Below are 17,951 nucleotides of genomic sequence, written 5' to 3'. Positions count from 1 at the left end.
AAGGAAAACTGTTTTGTTCAGCAGTAAAAACTCCTGACATCTGATTTCCTACACTATACTGAGAAAGAACTGGAGATTCACTGATATTAGTCTGAATTTGCTGAGGCATTACATGCTGAGGCACAACACCAGGATAGGCTGCATTTGGTTGAACTGCACTAGAAGGATAGTATAAAAGCATTTCGGATGAAGTCAAATTCAGACTTGAACCAGTTTCAGGGGGTTTTTGTCTTAAAGCCATTAAGGCAGAGGATAAATGCTCATGAAAATTCATTATTGCACCATGTTGTCTTTCTAAACGCATTTCATGTTTATGCAAAAGAAACTGAGCTTCTTGAAGTGTCGCATGGCTACTATTTGACTGAAGATTTGCCACAACGGCATCATATTCTGGTCCAAGACCATCCAATATATACAGAAGCAGTTCTTCATCATCAATATTCACTCCACTTGCAATTAATTCATCTCCTAATTCCTTCATCCTCAAAACATATTCATTTATACTCTGTGACTCTTTTTTAGTTGTCTGTAACAAGTTTCTCAAATACAAGGTTCTTGCTTTAGAGAAAGATTGAAAATGTAATTCCAAAGTGTTCCAAATTTCATACGCACTATGACATTTTCCTACCTGTCTAAACATTGACTCAGAAATGGAAGAAATTAGCCAACTCACCAAGAATTGGTCAGTCCGTTTCCACATATGGTACTTAGGGTTTGGCTTCTTAATTAAATCTTCACTTCCTTCTGTTTTCTCAAATTTAAAGATTGAAGGACAAGGATTCTCACCTGTTACAAAACCATCCAATTCATGAGATATCTGTGCTGGTAGAACTTGTGAACGCCAGTAATTGTAATTTCTGTCAGTCAATTTCACAATCAACGTGGGAAGTGAAGGTTGAGCTGCTTGGGTCTGTGCATTTGCATTACCAAACTGCTCCATATCTACTTTAGAGATGTTATTGGAAAATTCAGGATTCATATTTGCCATTGACGTGTGTCTGAGGCTCTGATACCATGTAGATTTTCAAAAGAAAGCTTAAAGAAAAGAACGAAAAAAATGCAGAGAAAGCAAATGCAGAGAAGTTGCTGTAACAGATTTTTGCTTTTGGTAAAGTGTTTTTCCTTAATTGTATGAAAGTACACGTGATACACTTATAAGCATGGTGTACACTAAAACGCACCGTTTACACAACTCTTTAGAATTTACAAAATAGCCCAAGACATCTTTTACAATCTTACAACTACACCCCAGGTTCTACAGAACTAACAAAACAGAAACTGCAAAGTATAGAACTACCAAAACAGAAACTGCAGAGCATAGACTAAACTGCAAAACAGAGACTCTTTTATATCACAATAAATGATAACCAGATCCTTTTTTTTTTTTTTTCCTTTTTCTAGTTAATTACTTAAAAATAAAAACAAACACGAATTTTTTTTCCTAGCTAGGATAAAATGTTACGTGCATGGACATTTATACCAATGGTATGTAATTAAGATTCCAGGTAATTGTAAATTGTTGGCACAATACATCAAGTTCTGAATATTTCACCAATAAAATCTTAATAAAGGAGTTAGAAACCAGATATAGAATAAAAGAAAAAACTATTTACTCTAAGTCTTACAAGAAGGTAATTTAATTATATATTTCCGCAGTCTTTTAAACTGTAATTACACAGTAAGAATCATGTTCATGCATTTCTAGCATAATTTGTTCTAACTTTCTTTCGGCAAATAATTTCTCTTTCTATGGCAAAAACCACGTTTAAATTAAATGATCATCAACTATGCTTCTTTATTTAAATAAAAGTGAAATCTTAAGAGCATTGACAGAACTTTTAATGGTAGCACACATCAAAGTAAATCACCATATTTTCATGGAAAGTTTTAAAGTAAAATAGCTCTTCATAGACAAAGTTCATTTAATTATTTCTGCCTCCAGTACGTAGAACCTTTCTAAGGTATTAAAGACTTGGAGAAAAAGGTATCTCATACCTGAAAAGTAAAAAATAAAAACATCTGATTAATCTATTAATGTCCCTCAGGATTAATCTTAGGCTTTGCTTGTTGCTGCTCCTGATTTTGCTTAGTGAATATTTCTTTCCCAGTCACAGGCCATAAGAACAAAGGCTTCCACATTCTGACGAGCCTGAATAATTCTTGTAGAGATTGGGAGTCTGGATTTATAGGAGTACTGACACGACCTGCCCCAACTCTCCCTATCTTATAGGCTCTAGACTCACCTATAAGACTTGGTTGACCAAGACGTGCCATGTGAAAACTGTGAAACCCATAAATAAATAAAAAATTATTTTCTGAATATGCTTCTCATAAAAACATTCTCTTGATTTGTCATGAAAAACATAACATATAATATATACGTATTTGAATATTTGAAAACATAGCACATTCATTTTATGAAACCTAAAGAGCGAGGTATCAGATTTTCATATCTGTTACAGTTAAGCACACAAGATAAACATATGTACAAGTTATTTTGTCAACCTATGAACCTAGAGTGGTTTCTCTCAATCTTGATATGATCACCTTACCTTTGTCTTGCACAATCATTTTTATTTGAACTTCCAGTATGACCACCTCGTGTTTAAGGTGACCACCTTCCCTTGTGTTGGTTATCTGCAATATTGGGTGAGCACTTTTGAGTCAGAGTGATCACCTCGTACCTGGTAGTTTTATTTGAGTTACACATATTGAGCTTCTAGAATGCATGAGTTGCTTTATTCTTTTTTATGATATTTGTGAGGTCCTTTACACCTGTCAAATTTATATTCAATGTGCTAAAAAATTGTTATTCTCTTTGATAGGTGACATCTTGATATTAAATTTAACTTTTATAAAAGTAAATTCGATAAATGGGTGCTTGCCCTCTGTCCATGCATTGGCCAACTGTTTTCCTATATAAACTACTCTTCTTTGCACTTTTTCTTAAGCCTGATATTTGCTCTGAATAGTATACTAAAAATTCTCTAAATTTTTACTTTGTTTTTTTGTCAGGTTTCTATACTTAGGTAAAGCTTTAAAATACCTCTTTTAAAATAGCCAAAATACGTCCCTGCTCACTATGAGATGTTGAAACGTGTTGAGCTTCCTCCACTGAAGTGCGTCTTCATTTCTGATCCTTAAGAGTAGCTCAAGCCTAACCGTGTTGGTATTTATCAGGGGTTGTGTTTGCTAGATTTCAAACCTATAGGGTTTGATGGTATTTATTAGGGGTGTGTTTGCTAGATTTCAAACCTATAGGGTTTGATGGTACTTATTAGGGGTGTGCTGTTTAATCGGTTAAACCGATTAACTTATGACCTGGTCACCTAAATGGGTCACCCCCTAGGTCAGGTTTTAAAACCTTGCATATAACACATAATATTCAAAAATCACATCCAAGGGTGGAATTGCAAATTGTTTAAACGTGTTTCCAAACTGACACTCAATCCCTTTTTAATTATTCACTTAAAACTCAAACAATATAATCTGGCCTTTTTATTTTAATTAAACCCATCAACTCCATTAAACTCACAAATTCTATTAACATAATTTGGGCCTTATTAACAATAGGCCGGTCCACTTAACCAATTTGAACTCATAAACACTATTAAGCCCATTCATTCAATTAAACTTATTAACACCATTAAGCCCAAAACCTCCATTTCATTTTAACAAAACAACTTCCCAAATCCTTAAACATCTCCTTCCACCAATTACTCAAACCAAGAGGTAAACACCCAAAATCATTGACTTAATTAATAGAAATGATAACTTATTCAAGCTTGGAAACATGGCCACAATCACATGCTTAATACCCATAAATTTATACCAACTAAAAACATCATCTCACCATACTAAACCTAGCGAAACCATGCAACCAAAAAGAATAAAGATAGGTTGACAAAAACTTTTTACAAACATTGATGTGACAGCTCGCAATTGGTCAGCTCGTATTTAGGCATACAGGACCCATTTTGGGCAGGCAGGACCTATTGCGAATTGACTAATTACGAGCTAACATATCGCGTTTGTGAGAGAAAGTTAGTGAGAGGAGTTTGTGAGTGTAGTATTATTGAGCCAAAAATCTACCTACATGCCACCTAAAACAGTCCAAATAAAAGCAATATCACCTAAAACACAAGCAACCGAGATATGTCAAAGCTCCAACGACAATGTTATTAAAATAATTACCGAATGCACACAAAATTCCAACAATAAATCAACCTAAGCATTTCAATTACGTTGACAAGCCAATTGCAATCCATATATACATAGTATTTCAGCCACCATTACATGCATAGATCGACCAAAAATGCAACCATAAACACATGAAATTCTAGCCACCATGCAACCATAACACTAACCCAAAATGCAGTTCATACACACAATTTCAGCCCTAACACACATAAAATAAATCTCCCACTCAACATCCAACAGTAAACATATATAATTATAAGCAAAATAGCATGGGTTGCTAATGTATTTACTATTCCACTCACCAATCAGCTCATCCGAAAATTGGAAGCAACCTCAAGCACTCTTCTCTTCTGAATCCAAGCTTGGGTTTGAAGGTTTTTGCTAAAATTTCCTTTTCCTTTAGTTAGATCACCTCTCTCTCTCTCTCTTCCTTCATTTTCTTCTCTTCCTCTTCAACTCTTCTTCTTGGCCGAAACCCATTTCTCCATCTCCTTTTTTTTTTTTTTTTCCCTTTCTTCTTCCTTCCTCTCCTTCCTTTTTTTTTTCTCTTTTTTTTTTCCCTTCTCTTTTTTCTTTCTTCTCTTTTTCTTCTGTTTTTTTTTTCCATTCTTCCCTCTCTTTCTAGATCCTTCCTCTTTTAATTTATTATTATTCACAAAAATATCTTGGCAAATTTCACTTTAATCCTCACTTGTTTTCGGCCATTCCTTTACTCCCTCAAAAGTTTCTAATTCTTGCACTTTGCTCCCCCATATTTATCTAATATCACAAAATAAAATTTAATAAAATCCCAAAAAAGATACAGGGTATTACAAGTACTCAGGTTGAAGGCCTTGAACCCAATTGACAAGTTCTTTTCCAAAGAAATCACCATCTTCCAAATGATCCTTGTCGTTGTTGTCGTAATCAGATTCAGTGGTCCTGGAGGTGTATGTCCATAGTTCACCATGCAGCTAGCATGAATAGAATCTCACTAATAAGGTCTCGCTCCTGGACAATAACTGTGCGGTCAACATAGAAAGCTGGCTTCATACGAAAACACAGTTCCCTCAAGGTTGATTTTCCCCATTTTTGAAACTCTTCTACTTTGATATACATTCAGGGATAAGGATGAGAATGCATCAATAGGCAACCAATACTGGTAGATTTAGAATCAAAATTTAAAAATTACAACTTCCAGTAGCCAAATCTAAAGGTCTCAATGCTAATAATTTGACATGTTATCTTCTTTATCATCCATTTGTTTTATTAGACTATATTTCTTGTCTTCATTTATGAAACTAAATTGGGTGTTCCTCCTAATCATAATATTAATTTGAGACTTATGTTTTTGATATTTCTGAATTTAACAATGAGTTCAGTTTCTAAAACGTTTAAACATAGAAATAAACCAAGGATTGCGTGAAATGATTTTGAAAGTCTACACAACCACAAGGGCACCTAATGCAGTATTTACAAATTAATACATGTATGACATGTAAGTGTTAAGTTTAATAGCAACATTAATTAATATAACTTTGGTGTTTATATCGTTGATGCTTAATCCTATATTTAATTTACTAGATAAATAAAATAAAATTTCAAGAATACGTATAATTTATAAACACCGATATATATAAGGTTTCTAAAACAATGAAAATTCTCTTCCCGTTAATAAATCGTTAGGGAACCATTAAAATTTACACTATTGTAGATGCGAAAAATCTACTGTTACGGAAATAGGGTATAATCCCATGAGGTTGAGGCCACCAGCAATCTGCTGTACCTGTACACATAGGAAAACAAGCGTGAAGCGAACGAAAAACACCGAGGTGGTGTTTGCTGTAGGCAATCCAATGCTCAAGTTAGCAAGGTTGAATGAGACTAATTTAGTGAGGGTTAGGGAAAGAGGAGGTTACCAGAAGTTTAGTCGGCAACTATAGCTATAGTTGTTATGTAAAGTTCTCAAGAATGGGAACTAAGGGATTAGAGGGTGTAATGTCTTGCCCTATGAGAGGACCGACCTCTTATTCAAATAGCAATTATAGGATCTTCGAGTCCTAGTAGGACTGTGAGTCCTTGGGAGTTGAGGTTTAGTAAAAAGAAGAGCCTTTGACTCCCGTACCTTAGTGGGAAAAGGAGTCCTAGTGGGTCTAAGATGCGGATCTCTGACTGATTAGGAAAGTAATTGTAAAACCCCTCCCCAGTCATGTAACCTTTGAATATCCCTTAATGAGAATCCAGAGAATTCGTGTCTAGGAAACAAGCTGTATTTAGAAAACCTGTGCAAGGATAATGATAATGTCCAAAACATTACTATAAGATGTACCGTAGGATCAAAATTTGTACCTTCAAAAATAAAATAAAAATAAAAACTTGAATTCATTTGGGCATCAATCAATCAAAACATATTAATGCCATTTTCATTCATACGGTGGAATCTTCAAAAAGGTGTTTCAAAAACATTTGTCATTTACATTATTTACATCAAGATAAAACATTAGGATGACAACAAATTATCTCCCCTCATGCATAGCCTTGCTGTCTCCAACATCCTTCGCTTCTGGATTACCTGTAAAACATTCAACCATGAAAAGGTGAGCGCTAATCGCTTAGTAAGGAATGATCCATTTAATACCAAGTATGTTATTTGACATTCATTCAAACACATTCATTCACATACCACACCTCTTTTGCATCTAAGTATGGTTCCTTTTCTTTACTAACTCATATACTTTTCATCATCTTCCCCATGGTCATATAAAACATCAAGTGTACACATACAAATAAGTATGTAAACATAGTGCACACACATCACATGTCATGACATAACATCTAAGTATCATCTAACATGAGTACAAATCATCTCATGATATAAATAACACATAACTCATGTAATGCAACTAAATGCATATGAATCATTTAACGTCTAGCTGATCAGATTTTTCTTAGCATTTTAAGCACTTCATATCGTCTAGCCTCAAATTCATCTAGAGCTCATATTATCGGGAGGCATGCTTATGGGTTATTTAGCATGTAAAGCATATATTCATCTTTCCTTTCATCTAGCCTCAAATTCATCTAGAGCTCATGTAAAACCCCATTTTTAATTTAGTTATATCATGAATTTTATTTATTTATTTACTTCTCTTTCCATTTGATTGTATGGTATTGTTGTAAGAAAGGGCATTTCTGTTAGTTTTTAAAGTTTGCATTAAGGGGTGAAAACAAAAGAAATAAATTCTGATGTGTTTGCACATATCAAGAGGGAAAAATCTGGACACTTCTGTAAGGAGAAGCTTATGTGGCTGGGTTAGACTGGAATTAAGAGAATTTGTGGGCAGATTTATAATTTCAGAAAAATTGTTTTATATAAAAAAAACTGGGCTGTTCGTCCAAATGAAGAAGAAGAAGAAGCCCCAAACAGGAGAGAGAATGAGAGAAAGAACAGAAGGAAGAAGAGCAGAAGAAGAAGAAGAGAACAGAAAAAAGAGGTGTTTCAGTCTAGAGATAGAGTGATAGAGGAACAGTGAAGCAAAAATGGAGGATGAGAATCATGAGATATTGAAGCAAATCCCACCATTTTTTATTTCGGGTGTGGAGGAAGAGAGTGCTTGAGGTTTCCTTTCAAAGTTTCGATTGAGCTAGAATTGTGAGTGGCAAAAACTAAAACTTTCTTCAAATTCAAGCTTGCATGTTTTAATTAAGATGATCATTTCCGTGGGTTTGAGAGCTTGTGTTGTACTAGGGTGTTAATCATTGAGTTTTGCCTTACAAATATGATGAAATTTACATGCATGAAGTTATGTTGCAGTCAAATGTGTGGAATCAAGGATTGCATGTCATATTCAGTTTATTGGTTTTGATTCATGGAATTTGTCTTTAAATTGAATTGCTTGGGAGTGTTGTTTACATGAGTAGAGACGGGTTACTGTTGTTTGAGAAAGGTTTTTGGATGCCTTTACTATAATATAAGTCTTTATGTGATGAACTTTTAATACGTTGTTTGAATTTAAAAAATATGTATGTTGTTGTTGGAAGTGTTCTGAAATTAATCAAGTTGATTAAAAGGTTTTACCAAAATATCTTATTAATTAAAGGTGTTGGTGGAATGGCTTTTAAATAGGCTGATAGATTTAAATTAAAGATGTTGATTTCATGGAAAGTGACAGATTAAGGTTGTTATGTTGGAGTAGGTGCCCTAGAGCCAATCAATTATTGTGGAATTGACTCTTTGTAATGTTCATTAATCAATAAAAGGCATTTTATTCTATATCACGTAAATCATTATTATTGCAATATGTATTGATATATGTCCTTAGAATGGTAGAACTGTGACGAGGGTATCAAGTGTTTCAAATCTTGATAGTGAGAACCCTATGAGCACATATGGTGGCCATTCTAGAAACGTCCGTAGCCCCAGTATTATTCTAAAGTAAGGTCACAGATAATACGGTAAGGCTATCATAGTGTTGAACGACCCTGTCGAAAGGCAGTGACTGATCTCACTTGTCAAGGTTGTTCAGTGACAACCTGGTGCAACACATGAGTGCTTGCTGTAAGCGATTATACCGCAGCAAGTTCACTAGACTGGCCCACCAGAGGATTCCATATGGATGGTAACCCTAGTGTCTATGAAACAAATCTTCTAACGAATGGTGGTGCATGTGATCCTTAGACTTGAGATCACCGGAGCGCCTTGTGCACCGATTGGTGTAGTTTGACACTAGCCTAACGCAGTTCTTTTCAGAGCTGTCAATACGGTGGTGATTGGCTGCATCAAGGAGTGTATCAAGACTATGGTGGATTGACAGAGGATTTATCACTCCCGGGTACGGGAGAAAGTTATCTCACGGCGCAATTCAGTATATGGCAATGACACTAAAACTGTGGCCACAGTGGGATTGAGTTGTTGCTCTATCCAGTTTATAATACGGGTCATTGGTCCAGAAACTGAATAAATAATATCGAGAGTAACCGAAGGTTGACACTATTTCTATGCCTTCGTCTCGTCGAGATAACGTATGATGAAAGGATCGAATTGCACGGTAACCATATCGTTGACAGGTAGCTACTTTGCTGAATCCGAATCTATCGGGTGGCCATGATGCCTTGCTAGGGGCCAATCTTGGTCTGTGTATTAGTGAGACGATTAATTGGTGTTAATCACATTACTATACACTGCCGATATGATGAGGAGCCTATGGGTCACACACATAGAAGATAATTTAAGATCCAAGAAGAAAGAAGGGCGTTTTCGTCTTTTAAGGTGTAAGGGTATTTTGGTAATTTCACAGTACAATTAAATTTGCTAAGGTCGTAGCCTTTATTTAATTTATTAGAAAATTAAATAAGTGAAATTACGCTTAACTATATGTTCGCATATTTTTAATTAAGTCATCATTATTGTTAAATTTATATATATAGATTAAATATATATTAATTGAGTTTAATTGAGATAATGATGAAATAAATAAAAATATCAAATTGGGAGTGTTTGGTAACATGGGGTGTTTTGGTTAGAGCCCAAGCCTATTCCATATGGGAATAGGGCAACATGATTTACTATATAAAAGAAAAGTGTGTGTTAATTGAAAAATCAATTGATTTCTCTTTGAAAAACAAAACACATAGTAGCCCCTTTTTACACTCCCACGACAAAAACATTTTAGGCTCAAAAATCAATTCAATTGATTTCCTTTCTTCTTAATCTTGAAGCGAAAGAGGATCTAGCAAATCCCTCTTTGGTTCTTTTGAGATTGTCTTTATGTGGACTACGTGGGTTTGATCCTACACTTGGATCGGTAGCAAAACATTCGTTGACAAATTTGGAGGAGCCTCCAATGTGCGTTTGTTTTCTAAACTCAGATTTATTTTCTGCAGATTTTACTTTAATATAAATTGTAAAATTATACCCTTGATCTTGGCTCATGTAAACGATCCTTGTATTATATTTTTTTTGTTTCCGCTGCATATACGGGACCGTTTACTAACAGTGGTATCAGAGCCTCAGGTACTAAATTTTACAATTTTTATGTGTATGGTTGATAACATGTATTTGATGATAATATGTTGCCATATTGAATCTGCGTAAATCTGCCTTAAAACATGTTTTTAAGAAATTTATTAATCGATTAATTTTTAATTTGTTGATGATCTGCTAGTTATAATGGTTGATGGATTTTTGTTGAGATCAATGTGTTTTATTGATTGCAAAATCAGTTTAAAGTTTTTTTTTTTTTTTTTTTTTTGGAAAAGGTAAGTATTTATAAACGAAACCCAAAATGTACAAATACGAGGGGCATACCCCAAGAGGATGACTGATAACTCTCAGTCAAAAAACACATGGGAAAACCCACAAAGTCATGAACAACATAAAAAGAGCACGTAGGCTCTCCACAAAGTAAGAAAGATGCCATAAATCACAAAGCCACAAACCGGCATAAAAGAGCAAGCAGGCTTACCACAAACAAACCAAGAAGATGCCATGAAACACAAAGCCACAAATCCGGCACAAAAGAGCACGTAGGCTCCTTACAAAGCTAATCAGGAAGATGCCATATCGCACGAAGTTGAGTTGAGATCTCGTACTTAGGTGTGACACCCAAAATCTTGGCTCGAACTAGATCACAAATAGCTAAGACAATATCTCTGCGAGAGCTACAATGCTGACGAAACACGTGATTATTTCGTTCAAACCATAGGAAATAAACTGTGGCTAAAAGGACCAACTGGGAAAGAAGGTGGCTGAAGTCACCTTTTCATCAAAGATGCAAGCTAGCCCACTGGAGCAGAGGGAGCCAAGAGAGAGTAGGCCATGTAGAGAGCGTCCTGGTAGTGACCTCCCGCTAAACATAACTAGAGAAATCACAGCTGAAAAACAAATGGTCATGGGTCTCTGTAGCTGAACTACACAAAACACACAAGGAGGACGTAATGACACCATGAAATCTGAGTCGATCTATCGTGTGAAGCCGACCAAGAGAAGCGAGCCAGAGAATGAAAGAGTGGCGTGGAATATGCCCTGGAAACCACAAGAGATGATGAATCGAGTTCACATTCCGTTTGTCTCGCAACACATTCCAAGCTGAATCAATAGAGAAACATCCAGACGGATGGCCCTTCCACACAAAATGGTCAGGATGACTCGCTGAAGCCTGCACTGTAATAGAGTCCCAGATTGTTAGTAAACGGTCCCGTATACGCAGCGGAAATGAAAAATATAATATAACAGGATCGTTTACATGAGCCAAGATCAAGGGTATGATTTTAACAATTTATATTAAATAAAATCTGCATAAATATTCAACATGAGTTAAGAGAAACATGAGCCAAGATCAAGGGTATGATTTTAACAATTTATATTAAATAAAATCTGCATAAATATTCAACATGAGTTAAGAGAAACAAACGCATGTTGAAGGCTCCTCCAAATTTGTCGACGAATGTTTTGCTACCGATCCAAGTGTAGGATCGAACCTGCGTAGTCCACACGAAGACAATCTTAAAAGAACCAAAGAGGGATTTGCTAGATCCTCTTTGGCTTCAAGATTAAGAAGAAGACAAAATCAATTNAAACGGAGACCTCGGAATCAACCAACTGTGAGATCTAATCTATGTTATTTTAGTGTTCAATTTTCGTGTTTGAGTATTGAATGTTATTCTGTGCATATTTTCATGATTGATGCATTTAATTACTAGGAGGCCTACTAGTGTATTATTTGTTGAAATCTACCGCTAAGTTTGATATCAAATCCGTAATTGTTTGATCCCTCCAACTTGTGAAGCAATTAGGGTTAGTAATTTGCTGCGTCAGGAATTAATAACCTTATGAAGAACATTCAACTAAATTAAATACAACCGCTTGTGTTTGTGTTGTTTAGCTTCATCGATCTCTCTAATTCTTAAGGCTGCCACTAGATTAAATCTTGAGCGCTTGTCTAGGGTTGTTTAGTGGTAAGATTAATTAAGAGCGCTTGTTTCCTAATTAATTAAAATTAAGGAGAGATAGGAAAATAGTTCCAACGGTGAATATTCAATGTATGAATTGATTATTTTTGCATCAATGATCAGTTGTGAGATTCCAATGGTGGATGTTGACGGAGACCAAGTTTTGTTGTATTAATTGATTTCGAATTGAACTGTTTTTGTTTTTTTTTGGTTTTTGCTAAGAACGTTTTCTGTTTTACACAAAACCCCCTAGCCTTGTTCACATAACATCAAATTCGGCTAGACACTCTTCATGGGATCGACCCTTGCTTACCCTATTTACAGTTCAGTAGTTAGGTTCAGAAGGTTTTAATTCTGGGTGCCTACGATAGCACGCCAATCCCCATAATGTCGGCAACATCTCATCCTCACCTTTGTAATATTTATTTCCTTTGTAATGCGTGTACTTACTGTATTGTCGGCCACATCTTGGCCTTCCATGTGTTGCTTTAGATTTCATTGTATCTCATCCCAATGTAATATGTGTCGCTTGTATGGTTCTCCTCTTTCCCTATAAAAGAGGGCTTCCCTTCGCTTAGAAGGCAAGATCAATCTAGCATTAAAATTGTCTTTCTAAAAATGTCTTTCTCACACTAAATTTTCTCTGCATTAGTTTTGATACGAAATACAATAGTTGGAACTCGCTCCATTTTCGCAGAAGTTTCTCTCTTTAATAGGCTCTCAGCTCGGCTCTGCCGTGGTTGCCTATTAAGGGTAGAATACTTTTGTATCCTGGATGCGGCATTCATAGCTTCCCTGCTCTGGTTGATCTGGCTCGCTGCACTGCACCTTTTAAGGTTTAGGGTGATTTATGGAGCATTTGGCCTCCTTTTCAGAATCTAGTAGAGGCTGCAGCTTAACCAGCTCGCCTTAGCGGGCGCCACTGTAGCAGTACTGTTCACTTCCGTCTTATCCCAGTTCAAGGGTATATCGGCTGGAAACCAGTAACCACCTTAAAACTGCCTTGGCAGTACTTGGCAACCTCTCGTGTAACAATGCCACGTACACCTTGAACACCGTCGCCCTAAACCCTAAACCATCTAAACCCTAAACCCCCTAAAACCCTAAACCCTAAAACCCTAAACCCTAAACCCAAAACCCTAAACCCTAAACCCTAAAAACCCTAAACCTTAAACCCTAAACCCTAAACCCTAAAAACTCTAAATCTTAAACCCTAAAAACCCTAAACCCTAAACCCTAAACCCTAAATCTTAAACTCTTTTTTGGATAAGGTAAGTATGAATAAAAGACCAAAAATGTACAAATACGAGGGGCATACCCCTAGAGGATGACTGATAAAGTCACAAATAGCATAAAGAGAGCACACAGGCTCCCCACAAAGCAGAAGATGCCATAAATAATAAAGCCACAAACCAACATAAAAGTGTACGCAGGCTCACCACAAACACAAAGCCACAAACCGGCACAAAAGAGCATGCAGGCTCACCACAAACACAAAGCCACAAACCGACACAAAAGAGCATGCATGTTCCTTACAAAGCTAATCAGGAAGATGCCATATCACACAGAGCTGAGTCGAGATCTCGTACTTAGGTGCTAGACATAAAATCTTGGCCCGAACTAGATCACAAATAGCTAAGATAGTATCTCTGCGAGAGCTACAATGCTAACGAAACACGCGATTATTCCGTTCAGACCATAGGAAATAAACTGCAGCAAAAAGGACCAACCGGGAAAGAAGGTGGTTGAAGTCACCTTTTCGTCGAAGATGCAAGCTAGCCCACTAGAGCAGAGGGAGCCAGGAGAGAGTAGGCCATGTAGAAAGCGTCCTAGTAGTGACCTCCCGCCAAACATCACTAGAAAAGTCACAGCTGAAAAACAAATGGTCATGGGTCTCTGTAGCTGATCCACACAAAACACACTGGGAGGACGTAATGACACCATGAGAGTTGAGCCGGTCCATGGTGTGAAGCCGACCAAGAGAAGCGAGCCAGAGAATGAAAGAGTGACATGGAATATGCCCAAAAAACCACAAGAGATGATGAATTGAGTTCACATCCCATTTGTCTCGCAACACATTCTAGGCTGAATCAATAGAGAAACGTCCAGATGGATGGCCCTTCCACACAAGATGGTCAGGATGACTCGCTGAAGGCTGCACTGTAATAGAGTCCCAGATATTCTCAAGGTCTGCACTGCCCGAGGGAAAGTCCCACAAACCATCCCGAATAATGTCTGAAACCTGAGCATCCTATAACAAACCAGTGGAAGTCAGGGTTCTAAAAGGGAGCACGTCACACAGAGGACCCTGCGGAAGCCAGTGATCTCGCCATAACATGTTGTCCCTGCCATCTCCAATACAAGTCACAATAAGACCCCATCACCAAACCCTGCTAAGTAAAATCTTCCTCCAAGCCCATAAAGCCCTAGAAGTAACTTGGATATGCCAAAAGAACTGACCACAGAGGAGAATCGAACGGGCCCAAGAAGACCATATAGAAGATCTATCAGTAAGTAGCCTCCAAACGTGTTTAAGAATAGCCGCCCTATTCCAATCTTGGATCCTCTTAATCCTCAGGCCACCCTCCGTCAATGGATAGCAAACAGAAGACCATGCAACCTTAGCACCAGAAGGGGACAAAGAAGTACCCTTTCAAAGAAACGAGGCCAAAATACTCTCAATCCGTCTAACTGTAGCTGCCGGCAAAAGAAACATGGAGGACAAATAAACCTGTATGGAGAAAAGTATCGACTTTATCAACTGTAGTCGGCCTGCATAGGTCAAAGATCCCGACATCCATAGCCTAATCTGAGAGAGAATTCACTCCAACAGAGGCCTACAATCAGAATGTCAAAGGCTGGTAAAGATTAGAGGAACCCCTAGATATCTTACCGTAACTGGCCCAACTGGAAACCCATGATAGACTGTAACCTAATCTGTTCTTTATCTGTAACTCCAGAAAGAAACTACTGGCTCTTCTCTGCATTAGTCACTAATCCAAAAACCTTAGCCAAATAATCCAAGGCCGATTTGATCAAGCTAACAGAGGAAGCATCTGCTCTACAAAACAACATCAAATCATCCAAAAAACACAAATAAGTAATAGATGAACGCCAACATCTCCAATGATAATGAAAACCAAGGCTGTGAGAGGTTTCCTGAGAAATACCAGCTAACCCCTCCATAGCCAACACAAAAAGGTAAGAAGAAAGAGGGTCCCCCTGCCGCACACCCCGGGAGGACCAAAAAAAATCGTGAAGCTCTCCGTTTAGGGCAACAGAGAAATACGGTGTAGAGATACATGTCATGATCCACCTCACCATACGATGAGGAAAAACCAAAGTAAGCAATCCCAAAAGGATGAAATCCCAACTCACAGTATCAAAAGCTTTCCAAATATCAACTTTAAGGGCATATCAAGGTGAAGTACCCCCAAGATGATAATTCCGCAAAAGCTCCTAAGTCAGTAGAATATTATCAGAAATCCTTCGACCCGGGACAAAAGCTGACTGGGAAACCCCAATAATATCCAGAAGCACTACTTTAAACCAATTCACAATCACCTTAGAAATGCACTTGTAAAGTACATTACAACAAGATATCGGCCTAAAGTCCATCATACGACTCGGGCTCTCCACCTTTGGAACCAAAGCAATCCTAGTGGCATTAACACATCTTGGCATTTCATTAGTAGCAAAAAAATGTCTCATTGCATCTCTAAAATATGTACCAATAATATCCCATGCCCGCTTAAAAAACAAAGATGTGAATCCATTAGGGCACGGGGCTTTATCATCCGGGATAGAGAATAAAGCAATCCTAATCTCATCATTAGTGATAGGAGCAGCCTAAACCCTAAACATTAAACCCTAAAACCCTAAAACTTAACACTAAAACCCTAAAACCCTAAACATTAAACCCTAGACCCTAGACCCTAACCCCTAAACCCTAAACCCCAACCCTTAGACCCTAAACACTAAACCCTAGATCCTAAACCTTAAACTCTAAACCCTAAACCCTAAAAATCCTAAAAACCCTAAAAACCCTAAACCCTAAACCCTAAACCTTAAAATTTTTTTTGGATAAGGTAAGTATGAATAAAAGACCAAAAATGTTCAAATACGAGGGGCATACCCCAAGAGGATGACTGATAACTCTCAGTCAAGAACTTGTGGGAAAACCCACAAAGTCACAAACAGCATAAAGAGAGCACGCAGGCTCCCCACAAAGCAAGAAGATGCCATAAATAATAAAGCCACAAACCGGCATAAAAGTGCACGCAGGCTCACCACAAAAACCAAAGCCACAAACTGGCACAAAAGAGCACGCAGGCTCACCACAAACACAAAGCCACAAACTGGCACAAAAGAGCACGCAGGTTCCTTACAAAGGTAATTAGGAAGATGCCATATCACACGGAGCTGAGTCGAGATCTCGTGCTTAGGTGCTAGACCCAAAATCTTGGCCCGAACTAGATCACAAATAGCTAAGACAATATCTCTGCGAGAGCTACAATGCTGACGAAACACGCGATTATTCAATTCAGACCATAAGAAATAAACTGTGGCTGAAAGACCAACCGAGAAAGAAGGTGGCTGAAGTCACCTTTTCGTTGAAGATGCAAGCTGGTCCACTGGAGCAGAGGGAGCCAGGAGAGAACAGGCTATGTAGAAAGCGTCCTGGTAGTGACCTCCCGCCAAACATCACTAGAAAAGTCACAGCTGAAAAACAAATGGTCATAAGTCTCTGTAGCTGATCTGCACAAAACACACCAGAAGGACGCAATGACACCATGAGAGCTGAGCCGGTCCATGGTGTGAAGCCGACCAAGAGAAGCGAGCCAGAAAATGAAATTGTGACGTGGAATATGCCCGGGAAACCATAAGAGATGATGAATTGAGTTCACATCCCATTCGTCTCGCAACACTTTCCAGGCTGAATCTATAGAGAAACGTCCAGATGGATAGCCCTTCCACACAAGATGGTCAGGATGACTCGCTAAAGGCTGAACTGTAATAGAGTCCCAGATATGCTGAAGGTCTGCACTGCCCGAGGGAAAGTCCCACAAACCATCCCGAATAATGTCTGAAACCCAAGCATCCCACGGCAAACCAGTGGAAGTCAAGGTTCTAAAAGGGAGCAAGTCACACAGAGGACCTTGCGGAAGCCAGTGATCTCGCCATAACATGGTGTCCCTACCATCTCTAATACAAGTCACAATAAGACCCGAGCACCAAACCCTGCTAAGTAAAATCTTCCTCCAAGCCCATGAAGCCCTAGAAGTAATTCGGATATGCCAAAAGGACTGACCACAGAGGAGAACCGAATGGGCCCAAGAAGACCATATAGAAGATCTATCAGTAAGTAGCCTCCAAACGTGTTTAAGAATAGCCGCCCTATTCCAATCTTGGATCCTCTTAATCCCCAAGCCACCCTCCGTCAATGGATAGCAAATAGAAGACCATGAAACCTTAGCACCAGAAGGGGACAAAGAAGTACCCTTCCAAAGAAACGAGGCCAAAATACTCTCAATCCGTCTAACTGTAGCTGCCGGCAAAAGAAACATGGAGAACCAATAAACCTGTATGGAGAAAAGTACAGACTTTATCAACTGTAGTCAGCCTGTATAGGTCAAAGATACTGACGTCCATAGCCTAATCTGAGAGAGAATTTGCTCCAACAGAGGCCTACAATTAGAATGTCTAAGGCGGGTAGAGATTAGACGAACCCCTAGATATCTTACCGATAACTAACCCAACTAGAAACCCATGATAGACTGTAACCCAATCTGCTCCTCATCTGTAACTCCAGAAAGAAACAA

The sequence above is a fragment of the Pistacia vera genome, unplaced genomic scaffold (assembly GCF_008641045.1).
Source record: "Pistacia vera cultivar Batoury unplaced genomic scaffold, PisVer_v2 Contig52, whole genome shotgun sequence".
Taxonomy (NCBI): Eukaryota; Viridiplantae; Streptophyta; class Magnoliopsida; order Sapindales; family Anacardiaceae; genus Pistacia; species Pistacia vera.
This window is presented reverse-complemented; position numbering follows the sequence as displayed.